The sequence below is a fragment of the Acomys russatus genome, chromosome X (genome assembly GCF_903995435.1).
Source record: "Acomys russatus chromosome X, mAcoRus1.1, whole genome shotgun sequence".
NCBI lineage: Eukaryota > Metazoa > Chordata > Mammalia > Rodentia > Muridae > Acomys > Acomys russatus.
The window spans coordinates 56,445,672-56,472,485 of NC_067169.1; the positions used below are offsets into that span (position 1 = coordinate 56,445,672).

Below are 26,814 nucleotides of genomic sequence, written 5' to 3' on the forward strand. Positions count from 1 at the left end.
GCTACAGAGCTATTTCTCCTGCCTGGAGAACTAGGAACTCACTATGTAGCCCCAGGCTGGTTCCAATTCGCCATCTTTTTTTTTTTTTTGCCTCGTCTTTTCTAGTACTGGGATTATAGGTACAAGCCACCATGCCGAACCACGATGTCATTTTTCATCAGAGGGATGACGGCAAGTTCATGGTTCTTATTTTTTCCCCGTCTGGAGTTAATTTATTAGGTAAACACAGTTTGCCAGGTCTATGGTATTTTATGCGGGGCAAAGACAAACAATGATGATTTATAGCCAATCCTCACTGTTGAAGTAGTTCCCCCCGCCCCTTTTATTGAGTTTGCTTTAGGTACTGGGATTGGGAGCCTAGAGGAACCACAAACACCCAGCCTATCTCCGCCGAGGCTGTAGGTAGACAGCAGGGGGCGCCCAGAGCGCCGAGCGGGCTCCCTTTCACGTGACGTGGACCATTTCCCCAGTCGGCCCAGCTTCCGGGCCCTGGCATCACCCGGAAGTGGGGGCCGAGGAGGAGGGCGGTGCAAAATCTGCGGGTTGGGGAGGCTGGGGTTGGGAAAGCCGTCGAGGGAGGAGCTGCCGCCGCTGGCGCCTAGACTCTTCAGTGTGTGTGAGCACGGAGGCTGAGTGCGGATCGATCTCTGCTGCCTTGCGGAGCTGCGGAGCTCGAACTCCAGCCCTGGAAACCCAGGTGAGTCCCACAGCGGATTCCCGTCAGCGACTTCAGTGGAGGGGCCGTTTTGTCTTTTAGTCTGTACTGTCTAGAATGGAGAGAAGGTCACCCACTCTAAGCTGGGGCAGTCTCCAAACTCCTTCACAACTCACATATTTAGCCACACTTAGGTTTTATCCTCCCAACCAGGACAGAGAAAGGCTGGGTCCTGACTTTGTTGTACTGTCCTGGAGAGAGTATCCCGATCATCTGTGGCCTGTGCTAGTTAATTGGGGCACACGAGAAGGTCTGAACCCCGCACTGGACTTCTTATGGGCTGGGATCTTTGCTTAGTGGCATCTCTTTCTACTTTAGCAAATGAGGGTCCGAAGACCACCATCGCTGACTAAATATTTTTCGAAGCCGGCTATTTGGCTTCTTGTCGCTCTCTGGGAGCATAAGCTAAACGGAGACTCATCACCCTTCTTTTTGTTCTTTGTGCTCCATTACCAGTAAAGTTACAGCCATCCCTGTCCCACCCTCCAACGCCTTTCTCAGGCTCTTCCTCTGTCCCTTTCTCCCCCTCCCTCTCCCTCTTCCCAGGACTGGGGATTGAATTCAGTGCCTCCCACACGCTGGGTTGCATTTTGACACTTTGTTGTAGATGCTGAGATTATTTTAAACACAGACAACACTGACGCTTTTACAAGCCAGTATTTTCCTAGGATCTGAACTATGTTTTAATTATAGCCTCATTATTTAGTAATATGGCTTTGTATTGAGCCAGTGTGAGAACACTGAATTGATACTGACAGGTGAGTAATGGGGCAGTGTCAAATTAAGACGGTTCCTGGATTCAGAAGAGTTTACAACCAGTTGAGTCGAATTTAGCTATGTGGGTTCTAGCAGCCCTACTAATTGGATAGACAATTTAGGTTGTTTATTCCATCCCTCTTAAAGAAAGATTTTTTTTTTTTGAACAGAGATTTTAGTTTTATAGTTTCAAAGTTTCTTGCATCTCTGGTAATCACATGAAGGTTTTGCTGTTGTACTTGAGTGTCCTGCAATGAAGTAGGAAAGAAACACACAATCACCCAGTCACTTAAAATCTCAGTCACATATTTCGACCAGGAGGTGTTAATAAGGTGTATGGAAAGAAGCATTTGAGCTGGGTCTGGAAAAGTACATAGGATTCTGTAGGAACGGGGGAATGGAAGAATAGTCCAGGCCCAAAAAATACAGGTAAGATCCCACTGTACACCCACATCTCTATAACAGCCTTACCTTTCAAGATTTCAAAAGGGGGGGGGGAGAAGCCGGGTGTGGTAGCTCACAACTGTAATCCCAGCACTCAGGAAGGCAGAGGCAGGTGGCTATCTGTGAGTTTGAGGCCAGCCTGGTCTACACAGAGAAACCCTTTCTAATAACCAAAGAAGGGGGTGGGGAGAAGAATAAAGTCTGAGGAGGTAGTTCAGTGGTAGAGTGTTGACTGGCGCCTTGAAAAAAATTCAAATAACAAAAGAAGTCCTGAAGGATAGTCGTACAGAACTGTTAACCCACAAAAAGGCTACATGTAAAAAAAAAAAAAAAAGGAATGATAAACACAGGTAATGTATGAGGGTTAATGATAATGTAACCCCACATTTAAAAGACACAAAAGTAGGTAGGCATGATTTGCGTGAGGCAGCAAGTCTGGCCTTCCCCTCTTTGTGTTTCTTTGTTGAGCCTCAAATCAGTTTTTGTTTTTTGTTTTTTGTTTTTTTTCGAGACAGGGTTTCTCTGTGTAGCCTTGGCCATCCTGGACTCTGTAGACCAGGCTGGCCTCGAACTCACAGCGATCCACCTGCCTCTGCCTCTTGAGTGCTGGGATTAAAGGCGTGCACCACCACGCCCGGCTTTCGAATCAGTTTTTAAGTCTGATTGAGTATTGGGTCTTAAAAAAATATTGGCAATTCGGTGTGGCATCAAACAAATTGTTGGCAATGCATAATAATAATGATGATGATGATGATGATAATTTTTTCAAGACAAGGTTTCCTATATGGTTTTGGCTGGCCTCAAACTCATAGAAATCCACCTGCCTCTGCCTCTCCTAGTGCTAGGTAACATGCGCTATGAATAATCATTTTTAAAGCCAGAAGTCTTTCCAATGTCCCCTCAAGCAATCTTTGCATTTTTTCTCCAAATTTCTCTTCTCGTATTGGTAATGTAATAGAAACTTTCTAGCCAGTCTTGGATCTTGATTTGTGGCCCCAAGTGAGTGCTAAACACTATTTTTTTCTGAAGGATAGCTTAACATCTTTTTTGCTTACTGCAGAAGGCTGCTGTCTCTGAAAAAAAATTTACCAGATGGTGGTGGCACATGCCTTTAATCCCAACACTTGGGAGGCAGGTCTCTGTGAGTTCAAGGCCAACCTGGTCTACAGAGGTGTTCTAGGACAGCTAGGACTACACAGTGAAACTCTGTCTCAAAGAACCAAAAACAAAACTGATTTTTAAAATCTATATACTATATTCAAATTTGCTTGTCAAACAGTTAAAAATTTTGACATTACAAGGAATGGAAAGTACATTCATATTTTTCAGCTAGGGAAGTAAATTGTATCTAAGCTAATGGAGCCCTTAGTATAGATGAAAATAATACTTTAGTGTTTTCTCCTAAAATCCTCTTTACTCATTTCTGCTAAAGACACAATCCAGGTTTTCCATGTATTTTTGCTCTTAAAAATTGTTTTTGAATCTGGGTGTGGTGGTGCATGCCTGTAATTCCAGCACACAGGGAGGCAGGGGCAGGCAGATCTCTATGAGCTCAAGGCCAGCCTGGTCTACAAAGTGAGTCCAGGACAGCCAAAGCTACACAGAGAAACCCTGTCTCAAAAAAAAAAAATTCTTTTTAAAGTCAGAGTCTCTTACTATATAGCCTTGGCTCTCCTGGAATTCACTGTATAGAGACCAGGCTGGTCTTGAACTCATGGAGATCTGCCTGCCTTTTCCTACTAGGTGCTGAGATTAAGGGCATGAATTGTTATGCTTGGAATAAGTGTTTTAGTTTTATGTGTGTGTGCACATACTTTGAAACCCGGAGGGTGTGCCTGATGCCCAGGAGCTGGGGTTATCAGAGGTTGTGAACTTCATGCCATTGGTGCTGGGAACTGAATTTGGCCCCGCAAGTAGTGCTCCATCTTTCTAATCTCCTCTTTCGTCTTTTGAGATAGCCTTTGTGTATGAAGCCTTGCCTGGCCTGGAACTTGCTATTTGGATCAAGCTAGCTTTGAATTTGGCAGTGATCTTTGACTTACTAGGATTGCAGGTGACCATGCTGCCTTTTTTTTTTTTTTTTTTTTTTGAGACAGTCTCTGTGTGACACCCAGGCTGTCACAGAGATACACCTGCCTCTGCCTCCTGAGTGCTGGAATTAAAGGCATGTGCTACAATGCCCAGCATTCTTTAACAAAACAAAACAAAACATTCTGCTTTAATTAACATCCTGTCAGAAATGTGGCTTTTTTTTTTTTTTACATTTCATTCATTTTTTTGTACATGTGTATGGTATGTGGGGACCTGTATGCAACAGCTTGTATATGGAGGTCAGAGGACAACTTAGAAGACTAGAGATTGAATTCAGGTCATCAGGCTTGGTGGCAGGCATCCTTACCATCAGGGCCATCCTGCTAGGGTGTTTTGTTTGTTTGTTTGTTTTTAGACAGTGTCTCATGTAGCCCAAGCTATCTTTGGACTCTTGTTTTTCTTGCTTCTATATGCCAAGTGATGGGACAGTAGATGGCAAGGTTTTGTTATTAAGTAGGGGTATTTCAGGCTGGAGAAATGGCTCAGAGGTTAAGCACACTGTCTGCTCTTCCAGAGGTCCTGAGTTCAATTCCTAGCAACCACATGGTGGCTCACAGCCATCTATAATGTGATCTGATGCCTTCTTCTGGCAGGCAGGTACATGTGCAGGAAGAACATTGTATACATAGTAAATAAATAAATCTTTAAAAAGAATTAAGGATATTTCCCAGGACTTAGGTGAAAATAAGAATGAGGCAGGTAGCTGGTAAATCCTGACTAGAGTATTTCAGTTTAAGCTACCATTCTGACAACCATGATTCTTTTCCTTCCTTCCTACCTTCCTTCCTTCTTTTTTTCTTTCTTGTTTTTCGAGACAGGGTTTCTTTGTGTCGTCCTGGCTGTCCTGGACTCATTTTGTAGAGCAGGCTGTCCTGGAACTCACAGAAATCCGCCTGCCTCTGCCTCCCTGAGTGTTGGGGATTACAGGCCTATGCTACCACACCCAGTGATTCTTTTATTCCTTGATTGCAGTCTGTAGGTTGACTTGATGTGATACTATTTACTTCTAGATGTGGTGATATATGCTTAATTCCCAGCTCATGAGGCCAAGTCAGGAACATTAAGAGTTTGAGGCTGATCTGGGCTACACTACAAGACGAAGAAACAAAACAAAAAACTTGCATACTTAATTTACTGAGGTAATATGGCAAGAAAAATACCAATATTTATTTAGAATATGTGCTATTACAGAGTAGATGTGTTTCTGGTTTGATAAACGTGTTCCTCTGTTGTCTAGCATTGTCAGCAAATTGATTTCTTCATTTTGTGAGTTCAAGTATGTAATAGATCACACTGATTTTTCTTTTTTTTTAATTAAAAATTATTTATTTATTTTTTAATTAATTCATTCATATTACATCTCAATTGTTATCCCATCCTTTTATTCTCTCATTCCTTCCTCCCTTCCATTTTCCTCTTACTCCCCTCCCCTATGACTATGACTGAGGGGGACTTCGTCCCCCTGTATATGCTCAAGTCTCTTCTTGATAGCCTGCTATCCTTCCTCTGAGTGCCGCCAGGTCTCTCCCTCCAGGGGACGTGGTCAAATATGGGGCACCAGAGTTCATGTGAAAGTCAGTCTCCACTCTCCACTCAACTGTGGAGAATGTCCTGACCCTTGGCTAGATCTGGGTAGGGGTTTTGATGCTCACTGCACGTATTATCCTTGGTTGGTGCCATAGTTTGAGCAGGACCTCTGGGCCCAGATCTACCCGTCATGGTGTTCTTCTTGTAGGTTTCTAGGACCCTCTGGGTCCTTCTATTTCCCCATTCTCGATCACACTGATTTTTCACAAAGACTTCTTTTCCTGATATGAACAAGGATAAACTATCCCAATTTTGAACTGATTATATGGACATAGTTACATGTTGTCTGGTTGTTTGGAATTGAATAGCTATGTCCAGAGGATTTGGAAAAGATTTGCTGATGTTTTTACTGTAACTAGTGTAGAAGTGAAGTTTTACCAATATATAATCAAAAGCTCATTTAAATGGATTGTTTCACATGGCAGGAATATTGTTTTAGCCTGGCTATGTACGTTTCTGATTTTGTTCATAAAAAGCAGTGTGTTTGCTGTATGCCATTGTGATTGGTGCTGCTTCTGCATGTGCAATTGATGTCACGACTAAAGCAGATAGGGAAGGAAAATACTTGAATCACTTCTCTTTTCTACTTCTGGTGGACAGTTTGCAGAGCTCTATGTGCCTCTTGGCATTAGGAAGAGAATAGTTCCTGTTTTCTCTCTGTCTTTTGTCACTGTCTCTCTCTTTCATATATATATATATATTTTGCTAGCTAAGTACTTTTCTGCTGAGCTACAGACCTACTTTCTCTCCTCTTTGTTTCTTATTTGGTTTTGTTTTTGAGACAGAATCTCACTGTGTAGCCTTGACTGTCCTGGACTCACTTTGTAGACCAGGCTGACCTCGAACTCACAGCAATCCACCTGACTCTGCCTCCCTCTTTTTTTAAAAAACAAGTATTTAAATTATATTTATTTATGTATGTTTGTATACATATATATAGTGCTGGGATTTGCACATCTAGGCAAAACTTGTGCCACTGAGCTATGTCCTGAGCCCTACTTTTTTTTTTTTTTTTGAGACAATCTCACTATGCAACCCTGTGGCCTGCAAGTTGCTATGTAACCCTGGTTGGCTTTGAACTTGTAATCCTTTTATCTCAGCCTCCCAAGCATGAAGATTAAAGACCTGAGCCACCATGCCTAGCTGGATTCTGCTCTCTTGAGTTTTCATCTGACAGGGATACATGCTATTCAGGAGAAAGACTTGAAAGAGCTTCTGTAACCGGGCGTGGTGGCGCATGCCTTTAATCCCAGCACTTGGGAGGCAGAGGCAGGCAGATCACTGTGAGTTCGAGGCCAGCCTGGTCTACAAAGCGAGTCCAGGACAGCCAAGGCTATCACAGAGAAACCTTGTCTCTAAAAACCAAAAAAAAAAAAAAACCCGAAAGAAAAAAGAAAAGAAAAGAAAGAAAGAGCTTCTGTTAAGACCTGAAAAACCACCCAAAGAGATCAGGACAGAGAAAAAGAACCAAAAAGTTGGGAGCCCCCTCTAAAGAAAATTCTCAGAACTCTGTAGGAGAAATGTGTAGTCACTTGTGAGATAAAGTTTCTTAAAAGTGGTTCCTAAGGGGTTTGGCTGGAGTTCAGTCATAGAGCATGTGCTTGGCATGTGAGTTTCCCTGCTTTCCATTCTTGGCACATGGAGGAGTTGACCTTACAGCTAACCAATAGTTACAAAGAGCTCAGCTGTTAGAGTTTCAAGTGTGTGTGATCTCCTTTGTGGTGGAATAAAGGAAGGTATCTGACATTTGCTTTGAGACAGGATCTCCCTAACTGATCCAAATGGTCCTGGAACTTACTATGTAACCCTGGCTGACCTCAAACTTGAGATTCTCCTGCACTTGCCTCCTGCTTGCTGGAATTAACTGTATGTATCACTGCTAATATGCCTGGCATTCTCTAATTTTTCTGTTGATAAAATCATTGCTCTAAAGAGGATGGTAATGCTGATTTTTTTCTACTTCTCCCTTTTGTGATGCTAAAATATAATCTACTTTATGGTGGACAAATACTCTCCTTCTGAACTCCAACTCTAGTAGAATTCTTTTTTTTCTTATAATTTATTTTTATATTATGTGCATTGGTGTTTTGCCTACTTGTATGTCTGTATGAGGGAGTCAGATCCCCTGGAACTGGAGTTACAGACAGTTGTAAAGCTGCATGTTGGTGCTGGGAATTGAACTCAAGTCTTCTGGAAAAACAGCCAGTGCTTTTTACTGCTGAGCCATCTCTCCAGCCACTGGAATTCTAATTTGTTAATAGTAAATTAAGCTGGGTGCAGTGGCGCACACCTGTAATCCCAGCATTTGGGGAGTCAGAGGCAGGTGGATCTTAGTGAGTTCAAGGCTAGCTTGGTCTAAAAAATGAGTCCAGAATAGCTAAGGCTACACAGAGAAACCCTGACTTGAAAAACAGACAAAAAATTATAAATTAGTATAATTCAGTTTTATGTTAATTATTGTTAGTGTGTTAGTAAACAAATAATAGCAAGTTTTTGGGTATACTTATTAATACATATATTACTAAAATAGTAATATTAGTATCATTTGAATATAGCATGTTTCATTTTGACCAAAAATGTTTTCTGATATTTCACTTCTTTTTAAATTTATTTGAATTTTTTTGTTTTTTGTTTTTGTTTTTTGAGACAGGGTTTCTCTGTGTAACAGCTCTGGCTGTCGTGGAACTTGCTCTATAGTTGACCTCAAACTCAGGGAGATCCACTTGCCTCTGCCTCCGAAGTGCTGAAATTAAAGACGTGCACCACCACTGCCTGGCTTATAATTCTCTTTTTCCCCTGCTGAGACAGGATTTCTATCTGTAGCTTTGGCTGTACACCGGGCTGGCCTCAAACTCAGAGTGATCCTCTTGCCTCTGCCCCCTGAGTGCTAGGGTTAAAGGTGTGTCCAACCACGCCCAGCTTATTTGAATTTTTATTTATGTGTTTGTTTATTTGTGTGTGTGCATATGTGTTTGAATGCTTGTGAAGTTCAGAAGCAATGGATCCCCTGGAGCTACAGTTACAGAGACTTGTGAGCTGTCTGATACGACCACTGGCACCTTTGGTCCTCAGGAAGCGTTACAAGAGCTCTCTCTTTAGACATCACCTTTAAAATATTTATTTTATTTTTATTTATGTGTATATGTCTCTGTGTGTATGTGCACATTTTATGTAGGTTCCAGAAGAGGCCAGAAGAAGGCATTGGATCCAATGGAGCTAGATTTACAAGTGGTTGTGAGCCTCCAGATTTGGTTGCTGGGAACTGAGCTTTAGTCCTCTGTAAGGGCAGAATGAGCTCTTAACTACAGAACCGTTTCTCTAGCTCTTTGGGTTTTTCTTGTTGTTTGTTTGTTTTTTGTTTTGTGTTTTTCTTCCCTTTGATAAAGGGTTTTACTCCAAGACTAGGTTGCCTGGAACTCATTATGTATGTAGCCTGTTTCAACTCCCAAGTGTTGGGATTGCAGGTGTGAGTTACCACACCTGTATTCTGTTTGTTTTGAGACTGGTAGTCCAGGCTGGCTTATTTTTTTATATTTTATTTTTTGGCTTTCTGAGACAGGATTTCTCTGTGTGTAGTCCTGCCTGTCCTGGACTTCCTCTGTAGACCAGGGTGGCCTGCCTCTGCCTCTGCCTCTTGAGTGCTGGGATTAAAGGCACTCAAGGATGACCTTGAGTTTCTAGTCTTCCTGCCTCTGCCTCCCCAGTGCTGGATTACAGGCATGCATCATTACTCCTAGCTTCCTATTTCACTGTTAATTCAGCTGTTAAGTTTTAGTTCCAATTTATAGCCACCATTTCTTGATAGTGGTTTTACATCACAATTATAAATACATTTTAATGCATCATTTATATATTCATCTAGAAGACATAATATTTCTAGCTGTGCCTATTAATTTGGGCCACAAAAACCAAGTAGTCAGGCCGGGCATGGTGGCGCATGCCTTTAATCCCAGCACTTGGGAGGCAGAGGCAGGTGGATCACTGTGAGTTTGAGGCCAGCCTGGTCTACAAAGCAAGTCCAGGATAGCCAAGGCTATACAGAGAGACCCTGTTTCGGAAAAACAAGCAAACAATAACAACAACAACAAAACCCAAGTAGTCTTCAGATTTTTTTCCTTTTGTGTTTTGATAATGAGTTTCATTTTGTAGCCCATGGTAGCTTAGACCTCACTGTGTGCCCAGAATGGCCTTGAATTCAGTGGCATCCTCCCGCTTTTGTCCTGCCATTATACTCAGGCCTAGCTTTTTATCTAGTTTTAAATCCTCAAATCTACTCAGTGATGATTGCCAAGAGATTGATTTTCAACATTGTATAATTTCTCCTTTAGTTCAAAAGTATGATTAGACTTGCCTAAGAGTTTGTCCACAGTGATTATTAAAAACGTAAGCCACAATTTCCCATTTTTTAGCTTTAGAACATGCCCTGAGTCTTGGATCTTTTTGTTTATACCTTGTTTTTTTGTTTTTGTTTTTGTTTTTCCAGACAGGGTTTCTCTGTGTAACAGCCCTGGCTGTCCTGGACTTGCTTTGTAGACCAGGCTGGCTTTGTTGTTTATGTCTTGAGTCTGAGTCTTAGTGTGGAGGTTGGCTTGGGCTTGAGCTACCTTAATCTTCCCAATGGTGGGATCATAGGCATGTACCACCATGCACATGCAGTGCTTATTTATACATGAAAGTGGTAAGGACCAGAACAGTTTGGTTTGAAAAATAAATCTCATACTCTGTCTGTTGTTTTACTTTGGTAGGAGTAATTTTTTTTAGGTTCTGGGGATGAAGCTTGGGCTTTGTACAACATTCCAGGCAAGCTCTGTACCACTGAACTAAGTCCCCAACCCAAGAGTAGATAATGTGTCATAGGAATAGATTTTATTCCCAGCCATAGTGTGTGGATAAATTGGGGTTTAAAAGCACTCAATCTTTGCTTCAAAGCTTATGCTCTTAACATAAAAAAACTGTAATTTTGTTGTCATTGTTATTTTGCGACAGTAGTTTTGTTGTATGCCTAGACTGATCACAAACATCTCAGTTCAAGCAGTCTTCCCACTTCAGCCTACCAAGTACCTATGGTTACATGTGCCCTCCCCCATGTTAAGATCATCCATCCATCCATCTCCTTCCCTCCCTCCCTCCCTCCCTTCCTCCCTCCCTCCCCCCTCCCTCTCTCTCCAGAATCTTACTATGTAACTGAGGCTGGCTTACAGGCTAGGAAGTATGACTTGAAAATACATAGGTAAACATGTATTACCACGAGTGCTTGTAATTCCTGTAATACTAGCATTGGGAGGTAGAGGCATGTGGATCAAGAGTTTAGGCCCATGCTGTAGTGAGTTGGAGGCCAGCCTGTGTAATATTAGACTCTGTCTTTTAAAAAAAGGGAAAAAAAAACTACAGATAGATGAGAACTGGATATGGCTGCTCACACATAATTCTAGTATTTGGAGAGCCCAGACAGGAAGATTGCTTTGATTTTGAGGCAAGCTTGGGCTAAATGAGTTATAGGTGACCCTAAACAACAGAGATAGACTCTACAGGAAAGATTGTGATAGCTTACTTTCTTTTTACCTTCAAACTAATTTCAAAAGTAAGGACTTGTAGTTTCCTTTTTCTTTTTGTCAGAATTTTACAAGGTAGAACAGGCTGATCTTGAACTCAGAGATCTTCTTGCTGGTATTAAAGGCATGTGCCAGCACTACTGTGTGTTTTCATATTTTTACAGTATACTTGGCCACACTTTACTTTTTTTTTCCAAGACAGGGTTTCTCTGTGTAATAGCCTGGTTGTCCTGGAATTCTCTTTGTAGACCAGACTGGCCTCAAATTCACAGATCCACCTGCCTTTGCCTCCCTGAGTGCTGGGATTAAAGGTGTGTGCCACCATGCCCTACTACATTACAATTTTTTAAAAGTGTTTCTTTTTTGTTTTTTTGAGACAGGGTCTCTCTGTATATCGCCTTGGCTGTCCTGGACTCACTCTGTAGACCAGGCTGGCCTCGAACTCTCAGTGATTCTACTGCCTCCGCCTCCCAAGTGCCGGGATTAAAGGTGTGCGCCACCTCACCCGGCTACATTACAATTCTTAATTAACAGTAGCAAAATTACAGTTATGAAGTAGCAATGAAAATACCACTATGCCTGGCTCACTTTACTGTTCATAGTAAAATATAGAATTGAACTATTCTGAAAGGAAGTACATTCTCAGTTGTATTTCCTGGACCAATGGCTATTATAGTCTCTTACTACTTCAAGAACCTTAATGTCACTGTTGCATTATTATGTTGTGTTGTTTGGGAGAGGTGATATAACATAAGATTAAAAGTGGGGTCTCTGGTCCCAAACTGTTTAGGTTAGAAGCCTAGATCCTCTGCTTACTCCTGGTATAGTTAATAGTTTAAGGCATATACTCCCCCTCCTTCACATTTGTAAAGTGGGGCCAATAGCAGTAGGTACCTCCTAGGATTGGTAATGAGTTAACATATACAATGCTTTAAGAATAGTGCCTACTGCCAGGTGGTGGTGGTGGCGGCGGTGGCGGTGGCAGCATATGCCTTTAGTCCCAGCACTTGGGAGGCCAAGCCAGGCGGATTTCTGAGTTCAAGGCCAGCGTCGTCTACAGGGTTCCAGGACACCCAGAAACCCTGTCTTGAAACACAAAACAAACAAACAATAAAAGAACAGTGCTTGGCAAGTAGCAAAAATACAATAAATTTCAGTTACAACTATTACCACTTTATGTTATTGTAAAAGTAATTTTGGCAACATATGTAATTATAGCTCTGCTCTAGTATCAATTTAGTAGCTATAGGAGCTATATACTAATCAGTACCTGCAAGCAATATTTAATTTCTACATAATACCACAGAAAAAGGAAGACTAAGAGCAGAAGGGCCCAGGAGCCAACAGTCTACCTCCTGTGTGAACATGGTGTTTTGGAATTCATGCTAACCAGCAGATGAAATCACCATGATGTAGTCACTCTACTTCCCTACCAAGAAAACCTGTACCAATATGCTTGTGTAACCAGCAAGCCATAAACTCTGGGGCATCAAAATTTTTCTACAGGATTTCCTAATTGCCACATGCTGAATCACAGTTCTGCTTTTAATGAGTTTTGAAACAGAAAATGTGAGCAAGTGAAGAGGCCTGGGCATCTCTAACCTAGTGTGCAAAATAACACTAGGCTCACAGGGCTGGGTGTAGATGGGATCCTCATGCAGTATATCCACAGGTTAGGAAGGGTTTATGGTGTGCTTCCTGGGGAGCCAGCTCTACTTCTACCCTGTAAGATATGCAGAGATTTGCAAGATGTCTCAGCTCCCATGGAGCCTAGCCCGGGAAAGAAGTTAAATGCAGAGAAATTAGGTATTAGGCTATGATACTAGCTCTGAGGTATTTGGAATTACAAAAGAAAGCGAGGAGGCGTGTTTGACATGCTTATTCAAGTGGAGGTGGGACTTGAGTTCTTTTACTTACTCAACTGTGATTTTGCAAATAGCCACCTGCTCACTGGGAGTATGCTAGTGAATACAATAGACACAGCCCTATGTATTTGGGCTTTATAGATTAATCAGTGATAGGACTGAAGTATGAGAAAGAGTTCTAGATGAAGGGACAGAAAAGAATGAGATCAAATAGTGTGTGGCTTTCAGTGAAGGACTTGCCAGGATGTAGGAGGGATTTTATGTCAATGCAAAAACTGGGAAGAGAAGGTTTTGTTTAAGCTTGTGGGTTCAGTGTTTTAGAGAGGGAGAGGAACATGGGCTTCCATACTGCTTTGCTTTGCTCTTATCTCTCATGTTCCTCAAGTTTAGGATTTTGTTGTAAGTCCTCTCAAGGATACAACTTCATAGACATGATATCTGTTGATATCTGTGTCAAGTGACTTGGGCTCATTAACCCTAGGGCCAATTGGCATTAGAGTGGCTAATCAATGTGTGTATGAACTGCCAGTGGGAAGTCTTAGAGATCAGGATAAACAGAAGGAAATTAGGCAAGGAAAGAGAAAGAGCTATCCTGTGTGACAGTTGGTAAGGTGCCAGACATTTTCAAGGCAAAACAATATATTTGGCAAGTTTGCCTGCCTGCCTTCTTTCCCCATCCTCCACCCCCCCACCTTTTTTGGAGAGAGGGTCTCATGAATTTATGCTGGTTTCAAACTAGCTATGTAGCTGAAGATGACAGTGAACTACTGGTCCGCCTGAGTGCTGGATAACAGCACATATCACCATGCCTGCCTTGTGCTCTGTTAAAGACGGAATCCAGGCCTTCAGGAAGGTGAAGCAAGCACTCTACCAACATGTATCACTAGCCCTAGACCTAGTTTCCTTTTCTCTTTCTGAGAGAGGATCTCTTTGTGTAGCTGAGGCTGACCTCCCACTCCTTGTATTGTTTAGGGTGGCTTCAAACTTTACATGGAGCCCAAGCTGGCCTTGAACTTGCTCTACTCTGGCCTTAGCCTCCTAAGTGCCAGGAATTCAGGTGTGTGTCCCTGTACCCAGCTAGAGCTTTTGTTTCTGATTGTGATTCTGCAATACTATGTTTCCCTCATGGAGAAACAACTGCAACTACTAGCCCATCCATTTGAGACCTACCAGTAGTTTTATCTTGTAAATTTTTGACTCTGGGGATGGAGCCCAGGTACTTATTTGAGCTAGACCAGCTGTCTGCTGCTAAGATCCACCCGCAGCTCTGGAAATGCAGACTATGTACTGCATCTGAAGCATGTGGTCAATTTTAGATTATCTTTCATAATTGAAGCAACTGGCCAGACCAGTTGTGTCTTGGTTTCTGTTGCTCCTAAACACAACTTGGATAGCCGTTTATGGAGCAAGAACTGCTTGCTTGTAACCAGAATGCCTGTCATGACCTGCATTTTCTCACTTGTTTTTGTTTTTTAAGACAAGGTTTCTCTGTGTAGCTCTGGCTGTCCTGGAACTCACAGAGATCCACCGGCCTTTGCTTCCTGAGTCCTGGTTAAAGGTATGAACCACCATGCCGGTTCATTTTTCACTTTTTATCTTTGGGTTTGCTGTGTTATCATATTCTAGAAAGGTTTGATACAACCGCCCTGGCAATTTTTAGTTCTTTTTTCCCCCCTCACCACACAGGTAGAAATGGTCATATAAGATCACCTTTGTGCTGTCCTGTCTTTTGTTATGATGCTCTCTATCTTTATTTAGCATTTTCTTTCTTTGATTTTATCTTTTGAAACAGGGTCTCCCTATGTAGCTTTGACTTGCTGGGTACTTCATTCAGTCTGGTCTTGAACTTTTGGTAATTCTCATAAATCTGTGTCCCAAGTGCTGGGTTTATACACAGTTGAGCAGCAACACATAAGAAAAGTGGCCTTGGGCCTGGTTTTGTTTTAGTTTTTGACACTAGGTCCCATTCTGTAGCCTAGGCTTGCTTCACACTCACTGTGTAGACCAGACTAGCCTAGAACTTACAACAATCCCCCTGCCTCAGTCTCCTGAGTGCTGGGATCATAATTGTGAGCCACCTTTACTATAAGGAGGAACCACTTACTTGTTTATTGTTTTTAAAAGCTGAGTAACATATGCTTATTAAGAAAACATGAGAGCTGGGCGTGGTGGCGCACGCCTTTAATCCCAGCACTCGGGAGGCAGAGGCAGGCGGATCTCTGTGAGTTCGAGGCCAGCCTGGTCTACATAGTGAGTCCAGGATGGCCAAGGCTACGCAGAGAAACCCTGTCTCGAAAAAAAAAAAAAAAAAAAAAAAAAAAAAAAAAAAAAAAACAAAAAAAAAGAAAGAAAGAAAGAAAGAAAGAAAGAAAGAAAGAAAACATGAAAATGAACTCCTAAAAAGAAAAGGGGTTACCAGGGACAATGACTCAGTATCTTTAAAAATTTGTAAATATTTGTTTGTGTGTGTGCGTGTGCCATGCATGTGGAGATCTGAGAACAACTTTGAGGAATTAGTTTTCTTCTACTGTGTGGGACTCTAGGATCAAATTCAGGGCATCAGGCTTGGTGGCAAGTACTTTAACTTGCCAACCAACTTGCTAACCCAACCTAGCTTCTTTGGATTTTGGCATCCTGAGATCAGGGCAGGCTCTGCTAGTGTAAACTGCTGAGAGGGAGTTGCTTGCTGCCCTGTTCTATCTCCCTGAGAATCTCACCGGGGGCACATACATCAGAGAGAAGACATTTTTTGGAACCAGCTTGATGAAGTCAGGAGTTGAGGTTTCAAGATGTGCCAGTAGATCCCGATCTGCAAGTTTGAGAAAACCTACGTACTTTATTTCATCCTGCACCGTTGTGCTACCTGAACCCACAGGGCATGGAATTATGCAACAGTGGGCCTGAAAGCTGCCCAAGCTGTTTTTCTTCCTTCAGTCAGTTTACCTGCTGTGCACAGACAGACAACAGGAGTCCTGCCAGGCTCTCCATTTGAGTCTTTTCATTTCCCATCTTAAGGTTCCTTTTCAACCCAACAGATGAACTTTAGGTATTTGTATAGTTCAAGAAGTTATGTTAATGTTCTTGCTCTGTGTAGCCTGTACTCATTGGTAAAATGACAGTGCCTGCTCTGCCTAACATGTACGTTGCAAATGTCAAGTGAAATAATTGTGAAACATTTTGTAGATAGATCAGTGTGTGGTGCAGGGGTGAGCTAATATACACTTTGGATATATTATGTAGTAGTGGAAGGTGCACTGAATTTTAGTTGAGTGTGGAGTTTTTCTTTCAGTTCTGTTACTTACACACTGACAGTGGGCAAATTAGGTGGTATTTTCAGCCTTTGTTTCCTTATCTGCAAGTTAAAGTTAACAATGTCGTCCCTATTTAGAAAGTTACAGTTTTAAAATTTTAAAAATTCTTCTTCTCTCATATATTATATCCCAACTCCAGTTTTCCCTCCCTTCTCTCCTTCCAGTTCTTCCCCTATCCTGTTTCCCTTCAGAAAATGGCAGGCCTCCCCTGCCTATAAACCGAACCGAGCATAAACAAGCTGCAGTAGGACTAGGCACATACCCTTCTATCAAGGCTGGACAGGGCAACCCAGTAGGAGGAAAAGGGCCCCAAGAGCCGGCAAAAGAGGCAGAAACACTCCCACATCCACTCTTAGGAGTCTCACAAGAACATAAAGCTACTCAGCCATAAAGTATATGCAGAGGATTTAGGGCAGACTCACACGGCTCCCTGGTTGTTGGTTCAGTCTCTGTGAGCCTCCATAAGCCCTGCTTAGTTGATTCTGTGGACCATATTCTCCACGGCTCCTACAATCCTTCCTCTTCTGCAGGGTTCCCCTGGCTCTGCCTGGGGCTTGCCAGTGGGTCTCTGCATCTGCTCCCGTTAGCTGTAGGAGGAAGTCTCTGATAATGACTAGAGTAGGTGCCAATCTGAGTAGAGCAGAACCTCATTCAGAATCATTTCGTTGTTTTTTGTTTGTTTGTTTCTTTTAGACAAGGTTTCTCTGTGTAGCCCTGCTTGTCCTGGACTTGTTCTGTAGATCAGGCTGGTCTCAAACACAGAGATCCTCCTGCCTCTGCCTACTGAGTCCTGGGATTAAAGGCATACACCTCCACTGCCTGGCAAAAACTATGTTTACTACATTATTACATTTATTTGTGTGTGTGTGTGTGTGTGTGTGTGTGTGTGTGTGTGTGTGTGTGTGTATGTGTGTAAAATCTACCCTTGTAATCATTAGTTGAATCTTTAATCTTTTAGAAGGGCTCTCGTTCTTTACATTCTCTCCCTCCACCTCTGTGTGGTTTGGTGGGTTGAACTCTGGTTCTCAGACTTGCGCACTCAGTGCTTTACCCTGGAGCCATCAAGCAGCCCTTGTTTTACATAAGAATGGGACCCACAGTTTAAGAGCAGCAATTGTGTTTGTGCCCAAAGAAATGCTTCCTTTAAGAGGAAAGGTGGCATCAGCTTGACAAGGAAAGAAAAATACTAACCTTCTTAAGCTGCATCAGGGGCTGGAGAAGATGGCTGTGTGGTAAGAGCACTGCTTGTTCCTCAAGAGCACCAGAGTTTGATTCCCAGTGCCCGCACACACAGCTCATGATCTTCTGTAGTTCCAGCTCTAAATGATCTGATGCCCATATAAAGAAAAATAAATACAGAATTTTAAAATTAAAATTGCATCAAGAGAGATTTTTTTCCCTCCCTCCCTTTCTGTCTGTGAAACTGTAAAAGCAAACAAACAAAAACTACCAGTTCCTTTTCCTGTTACATTTTAAATATCACTCCACAGTGTATACTAAATGCTTTCATAAATTGGGAGTGCCATTAATTAAATTTTTGTCTGTATAGAAAAAATTACTTAGGATTTGGTATGGTCAGTGGCTTCAGGCATCTATTGGGCATTTTGGAATGAGAGACCCTTGGGTGTGGAGGGGTGACTACTAACACATTTTCTGTTTTGATCAGTTTATCTTTCTCTGTGTTTATATATCCAAATTGAATTTCTGATATTTATAGTCACACCACATTCTATTTTAAGAAATTATTTATTTATTTTTATTTTGTGTGCATTCATGTTTTGCCTGAAAGTATCTCTGTATGATGGTGTCCACCCCCTGTAATTGGAGTTACAGACAGTTTATTTGTGGGTGCTGGGAATTGAACTTGGGTCTTCTAGAAGAGCAGCCAATGAGTGCTCTTCCTGCTGAACCATCGCTCTAGCCCCCATAGTCACACTACTTTCTTTCCTTTTTTGTCATACACAACTTTTTTTATTTGTAATTTATTCACTTAACATCCCAACTGTATCTCCCTCCCTCGGCTCATCCAGGTCCCACCCTCTCTTCCTCATCCCCTCACCCCTCCTCCCCAGTACTCAGATGTAGTATCTTAGATAGGCAGCACAGTTTCCTTGTGAGTTCCATAATATGGTGGGGGGTGACATGGACTCTGGCGCCTACTCGTTGATCACTTCCCCTGGGAGGGTGGCATTACCAGGCCACAGAAGAAGAGGATGCAGACAGTCCCCACTACTTTCAATTGTATTTATTTTTAAAATTTATATGAAAGTATTTGTATCTCTATTCTATGTGTACAGTGCCTATAGAGGCCAGAAGATGGCTTTGGATACTCTGGAACTGGAGTTAAACTTATTTTAAACTTAGCTGTGAGCACATGACATGGGTTCTGGGAAGCAAATTAAGATCCTGTGCAAAGCCTATAATCCCAGCACTCAGGGAGGCAGAGGTAGGTAAATCGATGTGAGTTCGAGGCCAGCCTGGTCTACAAAGCGAGTCCAGGACATTCATGGCTATGTAGACCAGGCTGGCCTCGTACTCACAGTGATCCTCCTGCTTCTGCCTCCCAAGTGCTGGGATTAAAGGTGTGTGCCACCAATGCCCTGCTTTTCAAACATTTAAGAGAACATGCTAGACTAAATTTTAAAATTCACTTGTAGCTTTACTCCCTCATAGGGTTTTAAAATTTACAATGTCTTTCCTAGGGCTGAGGCTGCAGGGCTCTGAATCTGATTGCCTGGTACTTCAATGTTGGGATTAAAGGCATGTGTCACCACTGCCCGTGATAACAAAGAATTTAAAACTTGCTAATTAAAAGCCACAAAAGAGAGGCTGGAGTGTCTTTGGGCACTGCATGCATGTGGTGCACAGGCATACATGCAGACAAAACATGCACAAAATACAAATAAATCTTTAAAAAGTAAAATAAGCTCTAAGGACTATGAAGTCATTCCTCTTTCTTTGGCTAACTAGTTGTTTTTGACAATTTGAATTGTTTTTATTTTCTCTTTCCTTAAATTGATTTCCCACTTACTTCCAATTCACAATTAAAAAAAAAAACTTGATATAAAAACTGCTGCATGGTGGCGTACGCCTTTAATCCCAGCACTTGGGAGGTAGAGGTAGGCAGATCACTGTGAGTTCAGCCTGGTATTCAGAGTGAGTTCTAGGACAGCCAAGGCTACACAGAGAGACTGTCTCAAAAAACCAATATGTATCATACGTATGTATTTTGTGTATGTATTTTGCAGGGATATGCAACTTATACTGCTAAAAGAATAAAACCATATGGCAGTTGATAATGGGAGATATACATAAGACAGGAAGTGTATGGGAAATTTCTGTATTTTCTGGTTAATTTTGTTATGACCATAAGAAGGCCCTAGAAATAAAGTTATTTTAAAAAGCACAAGATACATTATTAGAATATGTGAAAATTCAAAATAAAAATGACAGCTATGCAGAACAACAAGAACATTTATTGCTGGTGGGTGGGAGAACAAAAGCAATAATAGTTCCACTGAAAGAACCCTTGCTGCAATCTCTTAGGCAGTTCCCTGTATTTACCATATGACTCAGCAGTCTTCCTCCTAGGTATCTGCCAAGAGAAATGAAAGCTTAGGGTCACCGAGAAACTATACTTGGGGGCTAGGGTTGTCGCTCACAGTAAAACACATTTATCCTTGGTTTTGATCTCATGCTAAGAATAAAAAACCTCCTGTGCATAAATGCTATTTAGCAGTAGTCACCAAAATCGGAAACAAGCCACTTCTTTCAGCTGCTGAAATAGGCAAGCAGATTGTTGTGCTCCATGCCATGGTATGCTACTCTTTGATAAAAAAGGAACTACCTGTTGATTCATACAATTAAATCACCAAGTCTCGAAAACTGCTGTTGCTGATTGAAAGAAGCTAGCTTCAAAAGGCTACATCATGCAAAATTCCATTTACATGACAATCCCAGAAAAGCAAAATTAAGGTGAAAAAACACTGGGTGCCAGGGTTCAGGGTACAGGAAGTATTGGTTATAAAGGGATAAAATGGGGGGATTTTAGGTGCTTCCTCTCCTTCCTCTTCCCTGTCTTCTTCCTTTTGTCCTTGTTCCCTATCCCTTTCCCAGGCTTCCACCCTTTTTTTTCTCTTGCCAACTCAAACCAAATCAATGGTTATGTGGTTGGTGTTAAGATGTGGTTTGCTTTGCTCGTTCTCATAGGAAGACTTTAAGGCAATCTTCATTGTACTATCAATACTATATGAAGGACAGTTCAGGTAAAGAAAGTAAACAAGGCCAGACATGGCGGCACACGCCTTTAATCCCAGCACAGAGGCAGAGGTGGTGGACAGTGTACCACATGTATCAAGTGCATTCTAATTACTGGAACTCTGTACCCTCTACTGTAGCTTCCCCTTTCCTCATCTCCTTCCTCCCTACAAGCCCCTTTCCCCACACTCATGCCTTTGTTGTTTGTTGTTTACAAACCTCATTAACTTCTAGTATACTTTCCCTTTTCCCCCTTTCATTGAAAATAGATAGCCAGGCATGGTGGCACACGCCTTTAATCCGAGCACTCAGGGAGGCAGAGGCAGGCGGATCGCTGTGAGTTCGAGGCCAGCCTGGTCTACAAAGCGAGTCCAGGACAGCCAGGGCTTTTACATAGAGAGACTCCGTCTCAAAAAACTAAAAAAAAAAAAAAAAAAAAGAAAAAAAAAAAGAAGAAAGAAAGAAAATAGATTTATTTCTCACATAATATAGCCTGGTTATGGTGTCCTCTCCCTCTTCTTCTCCTCGTTCCTCTCCCATCCTGATCCACTTCCTTTCTGTCTCTCAATAGAAAACAAACAGGCTTTTAAGGGATAATAATAAAGTGTAGTAAGATAAAACAAAAACTATCACACTGAAGTTGGACAGTACAAACCAACAGAAGGAAAAGAGGCCAAGAGAAGGCACAAGAGTCAGCGACCCACACTCATTTGCACACTCAGGAGTCCCATAAAGACACTAAACTGGAAGCCATAATATATGTGCAGAGGACCTGGTGCAGACCCATGCAGGGCCTGTGCATGGTGCCTCAGTCTCTGTGGGTTCACGTGAGCTTTGCTCATGTTGATTTAGAGGGCCTTGTTTTCTTGGTGTCCTCTGTCACCTCTGGCTCTTACATTCTTTATGCTTCCGTTTTGTGGCGTTCCCTGAACCCTGACATTCCAGAAGGGCTGAGTGTTCCAAAGTCTCTTTCTCTGCATAAAGTAGCTGTTGGTTTCTGGATTTGTTCGCATCTGCTGCAGGAGGACGCTTCTTTGACGATAGCTGGCAGATCTGATCACATTTCTTTTCCTTTTTAAAAAAGATTTATTTTATTTCAAGTTATGTGTATGTGTATGTCACATGAGTGTGGGTGTCCATGGGGGCCAGAGATGTTGGATGCTCTGTGTATAAACTGAGAACATGGCCTCTCCATGATATGGTTGGGGGAAGGTTTTTATTGTAGATATGAGGGAGAGGACAGTCAGAGGCATCTGGAAGAGTCCAGAGCAGGAAGAGAAAGTAGTAGACTGAATGTGGTCAGCAGACTAGACTTAGCTAGGAGAGGAGAAAGATGGGGCGGGGTGGGGGGAGGGGCAGATGAGAGAGGAAGACAAAAGAGAGGACCAAGAGAGCATATGGCCAAAATGCCAGGGTTTTATAGGAATACGAAGCTAGCAGAAGGGAAGGAAGCCCATGAGCTGAACAAGTTTAGGGTAGAGGGCAGGCTGAGAAGAGCTAGGATTTATGTGAGAAATAAATCTATTTTCTTTCTTTATGTTATTTTATTTTATTTTATTTTTGAGACAGGGTTTCTCTGTGTAACAGCCCTGGCTGTCCTGGACTCACTTTGTAGACCAGGAACTCCATAACAGGTATTTGTGATGCTGAGAGCCTGACGGCCAGCTTGCAGTTTGGTTTTCTAATAGATACCACAGATAATTATTTGTCCCTAGTTTCTTTTGAGCCTGATACTTCAGAACTAGAGTTACAGGCTGTTTAGAACCATCTGATATGGGTACTGGGAATTAAACCCTGGTCCACTGAAAGGTCAATATGTACTCTTAACCACTGAGCCATCTGTCCAGCTGCAAAAGTACAGTAAAAAGACCCTACTATAAATAAGATTTTAATATATATTAAATGAAACAAAGAAAGAAAAAGAAAATAGATTTATTTCATATATATATATATATAGTAGTAAACCATTTCAGATAGGAAGAAAAAAACTAGCCCATGTAGCAAATGGGTTTGGGACAACCAATCAATGAAGTGAAATGGGGAAAGTTTCCTATGTTATGTAACTAAACTAAAACAAATTATAAATGAGTTTAGTATTCTAAATGTAAAATACAAATGGTACTAGAAGAAAAGTTTGAGCAAATATTAGTATAGGTTTGAGGTAAGACAAGCCATACTGGAGCCATGATACAAATTAAAAGTGTCACAAGGGAAGAGCCCAGAAAGAGATAAAAAGATAAGCAAGAAGGTGTTTCAAAACATCAGCAATATATGTGACAAAGAAATTTTCCATGTCAGTAGCAGGTAAACACAAGAGCAGTATAGCAGTAAATGTGGATGAGCAATCTGTGGTGTGATTTAGCATCTTTTAGATATTTACCCAAGAGGGGTATAACTGCATCATGTGGTGGGTTCTATTTTAGTTTTTGAGACCCCTCCACTGATAGTTAGAAACTGGAATCAGTTTAGCTATCCACCAACAGCTGCATATGGTACATGCACACTATAGACATCTATTCAGTTAGACAATGTTGAAATCATGAAATTTGTAGCAAAATGGATGGATCTGGAGTGATATATCCTAGATTCAGAAAGACAAACACCACATATTCTCTCATATATAGTCTCTAGTTTTAAATATTTGTGTGTGTAATATGCATGGGGTATATGTAGATATGGGTCATAGAACTAGAAGCAGGCCATAAGAAGGCGACGGTCTTAAGGAATGAAGGAAGATCTCACTACGTTGCTGAGGCTGGTCCCAGACTCATGGTCCTCCTTCCTTGTTCTCCTAGTACTGGGAGCACAGACATGCATCACTATGTCTGAATCCTAACCACTTGCTCTTGAGGAAGAGTGTCGCTATGTAGCTCAGGCTGGCCTTGAACTTGCACTAATCCTCTGGCCTTAACCTCTCAATTGCTAGGATTCTAGTCATGTACCATATCTGATTCTGACCACTTTTATGAGCTGTTAATGGGAATGTAAATTGGTGTACATTTTCTAAGGTCAGTTGGGTACAGTTTATTATAGTTTGTAATGTATGTACTATGACTTAGCAGTTCTACTTCTAGTAATTTTATCTAAAATAAAGATCACGTGTAAGAATATTCATCGAAAAATATTTGGGATAGGACTGAACTAAAAACAACCTTAAATGTAAATAAAAAGGAATTATTGAAATAAAATATGACATTTACACAGTGGACTACCACATAATTCTTTCCTGCACTAGGGATTGAGCCCAGGGCCTCATGCATGCTAGGTACTAAGTACTCTAACTGTGAGCTATGTTCCTAGCCTTCACACCACAATTTTATAAAATGGTAGGTCTGTCTTTCTTCTTTTGAGATAAAGTTGTTTTGTTTTTCTGGTACTGTAGATAAAACCTCAGGCCTCACTAGAGAGGTACCCCTCTACTGAGCTATATCCCTAGGCCCACTTTTGTTTGATACAAGCGAGTAAAGGCCTGATGAGTTGTCAGAGTTTGAGTCCTAGAACCGACCTTTGCTCTGATGCCATAGCATGCCTGCTCACCGGTCCATTCACATATACACAAAATAAGTAAATAAAAGATAAACGAATTTTAAAAATGTATATCTTAAAAAGTTATATCTTTAGAATACACTTTGGGAATGGATTTTTTCCACTCTTTTTCTTATATTAAAGTTATCTTGAATGATGTAACATGCTAAGCAGGCTACATATAAAATACTTTTGTGTATGTATAAGGATACAATTATGTTTATTTGTTTATTAGGTAAGTATTTTGTACTAACAGAATTTTTTCCTCTGGGAACAATGTCATTAATGTCATAGATCTGCAGGATTTGGGGCCTTTTGTGTGGAAAGCATGGCCTGAAAGTTATTCTGTTGGTTTGATCACCATTAAGCAGGTTAAAATGAACCTAAGACTTTAGTTACCAAAACAACATGATATTGCTAGTTCTTTTGCCCATGACAGAGCCTTTTGACATTGAATTGAGTTAAAAAGAATACTCTCTAAACTTCAGCCAATGTTTGGCTGTGAGTTTAAGCATCTGTTTCAATCCACTGCTGGATGAAGCCTCTTAAAGGACAGGTATGCTAGGCTCCTGTCTGCAAGCATAGCAGAGTATCATTAATAATATCAGAGTTGGCTCTCTCCCATGGAGTGGGTCTTGGCTTGGGCCAGGCATTGGTTGGACATTCCATCAATCTCTGATCTATCTTTATTCCTCCACATCTTCTAGGCAGGATAAAATTCAGGTCAACGTTTTTGTGGGTTGGTTGGCCTTCCCCTTCCTCCACTAGGAGTCCTGTCTAGTTAGAGGGTGTCCTCTTCAGTCTCCATGTTGTTACAGAGATGTAGAAAAGTGGGTGGAATGATAGAAGGACCCGGTGGTGACAAGAACACAAGAAGACCAACAGAGTCAACTATCCAGGGCCCAGAGGGGCTTGCAGAGACTGACGCACCCAACCAAGGACTGTGCATGGACTGAACCTAGTCCACTTACACAGATGTAGCCAATAGGTAGCTTGGGCTTCGTGTGGGTCCCCTAGTAAGGGGAGCAAGGGCTGTCTCTGACATGGACTCTGTTGCCTGCATTGTTTGCTTGTTTGCTTTGGTTTTGGTCTTTCTTTCTTTCTTTCTTTCTTTCTTTCTTTCTTTCTTTCTTTCTTTCTTTCTTTCTTCTTTCTCTTTCTTTTCTTTCTTTCTTTCTTTTCTTTTTTTCTTTCTTTCTTTCTTCTTTCTGTATCTTTCTTCTTTCTATTTTTATTTCTTTCTTTTCTTTCTTCTTTCTTTTCTCTTCTTTTCTTTTTTTTTTTTTTTTTTCTTTCTTTCTTTCTTTCTTTCTTTCTTTCTTCAGACAGGGTCTCTGTGTGTATCCTTGGCTGTCTGGACTCTGCTTTATAGTCCAGACTAGCTTCGAACTCAGAGATCCACCTGCCTCTGCCTCCCAAGTGCGCCACCATGCCCGGCTTTGGTTTTGGTTTCTTGAGGCAGAGTTTCTCTGTGTAATAGCCTTGGTTATATTGTGGAACAGGTAGCCTTGGTCACTTTGTAGACCAGGCTGGCTTCAAAATCACAGAGGTCTGCCTGCCTCTGTATCCCAAGTGCTAGGATTACAGGCATGCACCACCGTGCCCAGCAAGTTTTTTATTTTTGAGACAGGATTTCTGTATGTAGCACTGGCTGTCCTGGAATTGCTTTGTAGACCAGGCTGGCCTAGAACTCAGAGATCCACCTACCTTTGCCCACCCCCACCCCCCAGTGCTGGGATTAAAGTCCTGTGTCACTAGGCTGTGTTGCCTGCACTTTGATCACTTCCCCCTGGTGGGGCTGTCTCCCCAGGCCACAGAGGAAGAGGACTCATTCAGCTTTGATTGGACTTGATGTGCTGGGGTGGGTTGGTGGCAGACTCCCCTTTTCTGAGGAATAAGGGAGGGGGAGAGCCGAGAGGGTGGGAAGGTGGGACTGGGAGGAGAGGTGAGAGGGAGCTATGATTGGATATAAAGTGAATAAAATAATAATTAAAAAAGAATGCTCTCAACTCTAAACCATCATATTCTAATTCAAATCTTCATTTAATATTTGAACCTCTGTGATTGCCAATGTGGGGATTTCATATAACTTCTTTGTGCTTTACTCTCCATTTCATAGACTGCATGTATTCCTAGTTTGGGAGATGATTTAATTCAGTTTGGTTATGGACTTTTTTGTCTCTACTGCCAAAGGTAAATTAGAATATGAGGTTTTCTTCTCATCTATAATCAGACTGTTGGCTTGTTCTCTTTTCTGTTAGACTTCTGATTACAATTGGATTTTCTTTTCTTTTTTTTAGCTTTTCGAGACAGGGTTTCTCTGTGTAGCCCTGGCTGTCCTGGACTCACTTTGTAGACCAGACTGGCCTCGAATTTATAGAGATCCACCTGCCTCTGCCTCCCGAGTGCTGGGATTAAAGGCGTGTGCCACTATGCCCAGCTACAATTGGATTTTCATTGGCCTTTAAAACTAATTGTAACCTTTGTTGGATCTGCTTGTTTTAAATGGACTTATAATTGAAGAAAACTATATTACAAATATTCTTTTATTCTCCTGTTACAAATTTAAGGTGGAAACCCTTACACAGGGGTGGGGATGTAGGTTAGTTGGTAATGTACCTGCCTAGTGCTTGGCACTGTTTTAATTTAGCACTTATAGTATTCCTTTTATGACACCATTAGCCCTCTCTCTCTTTTCAAAAGGTTTATTT

The 26,814-nt window shown here is 41.7% G+C and overlaps 1 protein-coding gene across 2 annotated transcripts in view; it reads left to right on the forward strand.

The window, feature by feature from the left end:
* The first annotated feature begins 531 nt into the window (after positions 1-531).
* The window catches only part of Atp7a (ATPase copper transporting alpha), a 113,148-nt gene continuing 86,865 nt past the window's right edge, over positions 532-26,814 (forward strand). For both annotated transcript variants that reach the window (XM_051142368.1, XM_051142370.1), the window contains exon 1: positions 532-697. The gene's annotated coding sequence lies outside the window, so the exon portion shown is untranslated. The remainder of the gene's footprint in view (positions 698-26,814) is intronic.